Source organism: Rattus rattus, chromosome X (assembly GCF_011064425.1).
Source record: "Rattus rattus isolate New Zealand chromosome X, Rrattus_CSIRO_v1, whole genome shotgun sequence".
NCBI classification, from domain to species: Eukaryota; Metazoa; Chordata; class Mammalia; order Rodentia; family Muridae; genus Rattus; species Rattus rattus.
In genome coordinates, this window is record NC_046172.1 from 2,684,060 (window position 1) to 2,692,073 (window position 8,014).

Sequence of the window (8,014 nt, forward strand, 5' to 3'; positions counted from 1 at the left end):
CGTCTGGACCTGGGCTCTTTTTGGTTGAGAGAGTTTTAATGACTGCTTCTATTTCCTTAGGAGTTATGGGGTTGTTTAACTGGTTTATCTGTTCCTGATTTAACTTCGGTACCTGGTATCTGTCTAGGAAATTGTCCATTTCCTGCAGATTTTCAAGTTTTGTTGAATATAGGCTTTTGTAGTAGGATCTGATGATTTTTTGAATTTCCTCTGGCTCTGTTGTTATGTCTCATTTTTCATTTCTGATTTTGTTAATTTGGACATACTCTCTGTGTCCTCTCATTAGTCTGGCTAAGGGTTTATCTATCTTGCTGATTTTCTCAAAGAACCAACTTTTGGTTCTGTTGATTCTTTCTATGGTCCTTTTTGTTTCTACTTGGTTGATTTCAGCTCTGAGTTTGATTATTTCCTGCCTTCTACTCCTCTTGGGTGTATTTGCTTCTTTTTGTTCTAGAACTTTCAGGTGTGCTGTCAAGCTGGTGACATATGCTCTCTCCCGTTTCTTTCTGCAGGCACTCAGAGCTATCACTCTTCCTCTTAGCACAGCTTTCATTGTGTCCCATAAGTTTGGGTATGTTGTACCTTCATTTTCATTAAATTCTAAGATGTCTTTAATTTCTTTCTTTATTTCTTCCTTGACCAGGTTATCATTGAGTAGAGCATTGTTCACCTTCCATGCATATGTGGGCATTCCTCCCTTATTGTTATTGAAGACCAGCTTTAGCCAGTGGTGGTCTGATAGGACATATGGCATTATTTCTATCTTTCTATAGCGATTGAGGCCTGTTTTATGACCAATTATATGGTCAATTTGGAGAAAGTACCATGAGGAGCTGAGAAGAAGGTATATCCTTTTGTTTTAGGACAGCCAAAGGTCCAGCTGCTCTGTACGACTTCAAGGAAACTCTCAATGTTACAGAACCCTGAGGGAACCCGTTTTAGGTAAAGGGAATGTCTTTGATATTTTAACTGATAACAAAGACCTTTTGGATTATACTTCTGCCAGAAAGTATCCTTCTCAGCTCTCTGAGGGTATTGGTTAACTTGTAGGTTTGACAGCAGCAAGCACTCAGCTACCCCCTCCCCCAAGGCTACAGTTGGCTCCACAGTTCTCTGTATATGCAAATATGACGCCTCAGGCTTTCCTAGAGCTTTTAGGTCTCCAGCTGTGAGAGACAGTTTACCTTGCTACCTGATTCTAAAAGGAGATAAGCTCACAAAACTGGTTTAAAGTAACTTTTTACTCTTCCTCTATTTAAAGGTACTTGCTGTACAGTGACTGTTCTCAATTACCAACCACGTGTGTCTTGTAAATAATTAGATAAAAAATTAAATTAAAAAAATCTAGGAGGGTGTTTTATATAATCTGTAAAGATATAACAATGATTTACGGTATATAAAAATTAAAAAAAAAACACTTCAAATTTCTTTTCCTCACTATGCTATTGTTATATTAAGATTTCACTGTCTGGTGAGATGGCTCAGCGGTTAAGAACACTGGCGGTAGCAGCAATCCCATATAGAAGGGGAGGGGAACACCCATATAGAAGGGGAGGGGGAGGGATTAGGGGGATGTTGGCCGGGAAACCGGGAAGGGGAATAACAATCGAAATGTAAATAAGAAATACTCAAGTTAATAAAGAGAACACTGTTGGTTCTTCCAGAGGTCCTAAATTCAATTCCCAGCAACCATCTAAAGGGATCTGTTGCCCTCTTCTGGCATGCAGGTGTATATGCACACAGAGCATTCCTACTCATCTGGACAGAGGAAAGAGTAGTTATGCTTTTAACCCAAAAATAATTTTTGAGTCCCCAAATTTTTACTACAACTCAAAGGCATAAATCTACTGCTCTTTCTACAATGTGCGTTTCAGTATAGATTACAAACAGTGGTAATGTCTAACACTCATTGAAAGAATAAAAGAAAAACCCCTAAGGTTTTACAAAGCTATGGGAACATAAACCTCTGAAACTTTCCAGGAGGAGGGCCATTGGCCAAGGACATCTGGTACTTGATAAACGATTCTCAGAAATTTAGAGATAGGGCCTGAAACTGCCAGATGGGCAGTGACTGTTCCTTGAACCCTGGTTGTGGTGAGCTGATATTTGTTTAAGTTTAAATGAGCCAATCAGGTGTATTCCCTTGCTCCCCTCTCCTCTGTGTTTTTATGCTTAAAAATGAGAGTGCAATGCAGCTCGGGGCTCCTCTCCTCTGCTCCTGCGTGAGTTACAAGTTGAGCCTCAGCACACTGATTCCTGAATAAAGCCTCTTGTTGATTGCATCAAGAATCGCCTCAGGCTGGTGATCGGGGGTCGCCGATATCCCGAGTGACTGAGTGTCTCCCTTTGGGGAGGTCTTTCATTATTCCTTCTTGTAAACTTCAAAAAATCTTTAAAGCTTCAGGGATTCCACTTAGATCCAACTCTCACAGATCAAATGAACTCCAGATAAGTAGTCCAGTCAACCAACAGCCTACGTTTTCCTGCCTATTTCCTATTCTTGAGAATGGGATTTCTCCCTCTCCCCTGGTTTTGGGACTCCATCTCCCCCAGCTGCCAGGACCATGGACTTAAAAATTCCCTAAACTCTTTAACTTCTCCCTTTCTCCCTAGACACCTGTCCCAGCAGATTTCAGATCAACTGCAGACTGCTAGTTACAGGGGTTCCCTTTAAATCTGCATCCTAGACAGCTTCAAAGTAGTTAGCCCCAGGTGGTGCAGCTTCACAGACTGCTCCAAAGCTGCCTGCACTTTCCTAACCCTGATGGTCCTGGAGAGCTTGGACAGCCACTAAAACAGTCTGCTCTTCATGAATAAGCATTCCAGCATCCTCCCCAACCCCTGCAACACTAATGCCCCAATGTCAGCAGGACACAATATTGGGGAGCTTGCTTTGCCTCTTATTATCAACAAAAGGCTGGACTGTTAGTTTTCAAACCTAAGACAAATTGTTGGGGTGCCTATTTAAACATATCAAAGCAGACCTGGCCACCAGGTTCTCCCAGCATCCCTCAGCTCCTACTCATACAGGGTTCTCCTGGCTGGTATACCCTGACCCCTACTCTGAACTCACCATTCCAGGAGGCTGGGCTGCTCTTCCCCATATAATTCAACCATTTTGGTTACTCAGTTTTTTGTACCTTGGGCATCCTGGCTACTGCACCAGGTTCCCTCTCTCCTCTCTTTCCATATGACCCACCTCAGTCTTGTTCTGTTCACTGTAGAAGTCACTGCCTCTAACTACTCTATGCCTTCCCACATATCTATAATAACTGTCTCTTCCACCATACCCAGGATCAGTCATGGTTCTTTCCTTTTTTATTTCCTTATTTTATTCATTTGGTGCCAAAACTCAAGACTAACCATGTCCTTCCTTCCTTCCTTCCTTCCTTCCTTCCTTCCTTCCTTTCTTCCTTCCTTCCTTCCTTAACTTCCTTACTTACTTACTCATCCCCCCCTCTCTCCACAATAAAAAAATTTAGCAATAAGCTGGATATCATGGCAAAGACCTGTGTCCTGACACTTGGGAGGTAGAGTCAGGGAGATTACAAGTTAAAGGCCAGCCTGATTACACAGAGAGTCTCTGTTTCAAGACTATCAAAAGGAAAAAAAGAAAGGAAGAAAGAGGAGGGGGAGAGGAGGGCAAGGCAGGAAGGGAAGGAAAGAGGAAAAAGGTGTAAGAGTACAGAGAAGAGGGAAGGGAGAAAATTAACACTGATCTTTAGGAGTTAAAATAACCTATAAGACTCCTCAATCCACAGCCTATATATAGACTCAATGATTTCTACAATATTTTCAGTATTAGAGTAGCCAGCGCACTATAAACCATCTAGCAGTCCATCAGTAACCAATTCCCTTGGTCCCAATTTATAGATTTTATCAGCTTCCTAAATCTGACTCTCAAAGTTCCTCAATGATTCCTAGGCTTGAAGTATCACTCCTCCACTCTCTGGTCGACTCTGTGACCTTACTCTTGCCCCATCTAACTTTACAAGCTCAAGATTTCTACAGAGGGTCCCCTCTGTCCCCATATAAATCTCATTGTTTCCTTTGAGGAATTCCCTAAAATTATGACTCACTGCTTCCGTATGAGTGGTAGATACATGCCCTAGATTATCTAATTATATTGGACCCTAACTCATTGATCCTTCCACAAAGAAGTTCCCCAATCCTTGATCATTGGTTTCGTGATAAATTTAAATGATGTTTCAGGAATCCATAGGGAGACCCTGTCTCAAAAATAAAAACAAAACAAAACAGCAACCCACTTCTAGGCAGAAACAATATGTTATTAGTTATGAAGTGGGACCATATTTATACTAGATTTCTTATTTGTTACAACAGAAGCCATATTTTTGAAAAAAACTATAAATCATTGAGAGACAAGAAAACTGAGATCTAAGAATTTTAAATTCACTCCAGCAAGATATCATCCTTCTGTCAGAGCAAAGGAAACAAAATTCTTAAAAGATTTATTTTAGGGGCTGGAGATATGACTCAGTGGTTAAGAGCACTGACTGTTCATCCAGAGGTCCTGAGTTCAATTCCCAGCAACCACATGGTGGCTCTCAACCATCTGTAATGAGATCTGATGCCCTTTCTGGTGTATCTGAAGACAGCTACAGTGTGCTCACATATATAAAATAAATCTTCAAACGGGATTTGTTTTGTTCTTATGTATGTGTGTAGCAGTAGTGTCTGTATGAGTGTATACATATAAGTGTGTCTGACAATGGGTGCCTGCAGAGGCCAGAAGATTTATAGATCCCTTGGAGCTAGAGTTGCAAGCATGTGGCTGATGTGGATGCTAGAAATGGAACTCCAGTCTTCATGATAGAGAAGTAAGTATTCACAACTGCTGAACCATCTCTTCAGCTCCCCCAAATACAGTTTTATACATGAAAGCATCCATAGCATAATATTCAGTATTACTATCCCAAAATATTTTAGGAAACCATCTAAACAATTATAATCTAAATAGCAGAACATCAAAATAAGAGGAAAGCAATTTTGAGAAATTGCCTTTGCAACTTACCACATCTGAATAAATATGGTGTACTTGAGCATTTAGAACCAATATAATCATTACTAAAAAGATATATTTAAACGCCCTACACTATCTTAGCATAATGTCCTGGAGGAGCTAAATAACAAGGATTAATGGAAAAGCCACACAGGTTGTTGCAAATGCCAATCTTTCTTTTCTTTCTTCCTCTTTCTTCCCTTTCTTCCTCTCTCCCTCAAATCAATCCCTTCCTCTTTGTTTGAGGTACTAGGAACTAAACCCAGGGCCCCACATATCCCAAGCACGCACTTTATTACTGAGCTAAAATTTTTGCTCTTTATTTTGAGACAGGGTCGTGCTGAGTTGACCAGGCTGACTTTGACATTGTTTCATAGCCCAGACAGGCCTTGCAATGCTCATGCCTTTAGCCTTCCAAATAGCTAATATTACAGGTCTGTTCTACTTGGCCCAGCTAGCTTCCATTTTAAGACAGAATGCTATTCCATTTTAATTGGCACAAACCACAAATGTTCTTTATTCGTTTAGTAATGTATACTTAGTGTGGTTCTATATTTCAGCTATTGTAAATAGTGCCAAGATAAACACGACAGACAGCACAGGTATCTTTAATATACTGATTCATTTTCTTTGAATATATGTGACCAGAAGAGACTTTGCTGTTTCATAAGGTATTTCTACTTTTAAATTATTCTGTACTGCTTGGATTTGTGTGTGTGAGAGAGAAAGGGTCTTATCTTACTAAATAGCCTGGTCTGGCCTCAGACTCCCAATCCTTTACCTCCAATTAAAAATAGTTTTGTATTATTTTTAATTATGTGTGTCTTTTGCTGGGACTCAAACTTAACCAATGAGCCATCTCTCCAGCCTTTCCTGCCTGTTCCTCTCTCCCTCCTTCCCTCTCTTCCCCCTCTCTTCCTTCCCTCTCTTCCCCCTCTCTTCCTTCCCCCTATCTTCTTTCTTTCTTTCTTTCTTTCTTTCTTTCTTTCTTTTTTCTTTCTTTCTCTTCTTTTTTCTTTCTTGTTTTGAGACAGGCTTTCTCTGTACTCCTGGCTATCCTGGAACTAGTTCTGTAGATCAGGATGGTCTCAAACTCATAGAGATCCACCTGCTTCCCAAGTTTGGGGGTCAAAGATGTGTACCCATGGCTGGGTAGTGGTAGTGGCAGTGATTCTCACCCATTTAATCCCAGCACTTGGAAGGCAGAGACAGGCAGATCTCTGAGTTCACAGCCAGCTTGGCCTACAGAGCTAGTTCCAGGACAGCCAGAGCTACACAGAGAAACCTTGTTTTGAAAAAAAACAAAAACAAAAAGATGTGCACTACTGTGCTGCACTTTGCCTCCACTTCTCAAGTGCTGAGATTACATATACCTCCATGCTCAGTTTTACTTTATTTTGCATCATGTACCAAATTTTACCAGCATGTGAAAAGGTTCTCTTTTCTTCACACTTCCACCAACACTTGCTATTTTCTCTTATCATTTTTATAAGCACTATCCTAACAAGTGCAAGATAGTGTTTCACTGAACTTTTGATTTGTACTTCCTAAATAATGATATTAAATGCTTTCCACAATCTTTTCACCAAGGTGATAAGGCAGTGCCAAAAGTTGTCCATAGCCAACAAAAAAGATCCATACATCACCCACCTTCCAGAAGCCAATGCCCTGCAATTCCAAGGCAGTCCAAATATCCTTGGAAGAGCACACCCAGAAGAAACAAGCTTGACCACTACACCATCATCAAATTGTCCCTTACCAGTGAGTCAGCCATGGGGAAGAAAGAAAACAACAGGTTTGTGTTCACTGTGTAAGTCAAGGTCAACAAGCACCAGATCACACAGGCTGTGGAGAACCTAGATGACACTAATGTGTCCAAAGCCAATACCCAGCTGAGCCCTGATGATGATGTTCTGGATGCTGGCAATAAAATTGGGATCATCTAAACAGAGTGCAGCTGGCTAATTCTAAATACACATTTTTTTCATCATTAAAAATGCTTTTTCACATACTTGTGGATCACTTTTATGCCTTTCTTGGAAAAATGTTCATTCAGATCCTTTGCATGTTTTAAACTCACACTATTTTGTTTTCTGGTACTGTCTTTTATGAGTTGCTTCTATAGTCTCAATTTTTACCCCTTATCAGATATTTTGTTTATAGTCTTTTTTTCCTGATCCATAGGCAACTTTCACTTTCCTTTCAACTATTCATTGCTTCTTTTCTGTATACAGAATGAGAGTCAGCAAAGGAAAGGAAATGGTGATCTGTGGGTCGGTCAGATGGTAATGCCTGTAGTTAATGCATGGTAAGTGTAGACTCCTGGGAATAGAAGGAGGATTGCAGTTACTATTTTAGTGTATTTGAAAATTTGATAAATGGGAGCTGAGGATGTAGCTCATGGTAGAGAACTTGCAGAGCCTAGACAATGTCCTGGGTTCAAGCCTTAATATTATAAAAGAAAGGGGCATGTATTAATGATTAAAAGCTCTTAACACAAAGATAATTATAGAAAGTGACAGGAACATGAAATTTTACATAATTATTTCATTATTAAGGTATGTAAAATTGCAAAGAATTGTGCAAAAGTATAGCATATAATCTTATCATTTCCCCCTTACAGTTGACACTCATGTCTTGTCTAGAAATCTTTGTCTACCTCAGAGTCATAAAGATGTTTAATGTTTTCTTGTAAATGTTTTACTAATGTATTGGCAAGATGGCTTAGTGATAAGTTTGATCCCCTGAACCCATGTATGGAAGGAGAGAACCGGCTACATAAAATTGTCTTCTAACCTCGCACCCATGTGTATCCCTCTCCAATAATATTACGTAATATAATTTTTGAAGTTATATTGTTTTAACTTTTTACATTGTAATGTGAAATCTAGGAAAGGTTTTTGGTGTATAGTAGTGTGAGGTTATTGGAGCCTCAGTCACACAGCCTGGCCCTAACTCCAAATACTTGTTCTCACTAGAAGATGGCATAAT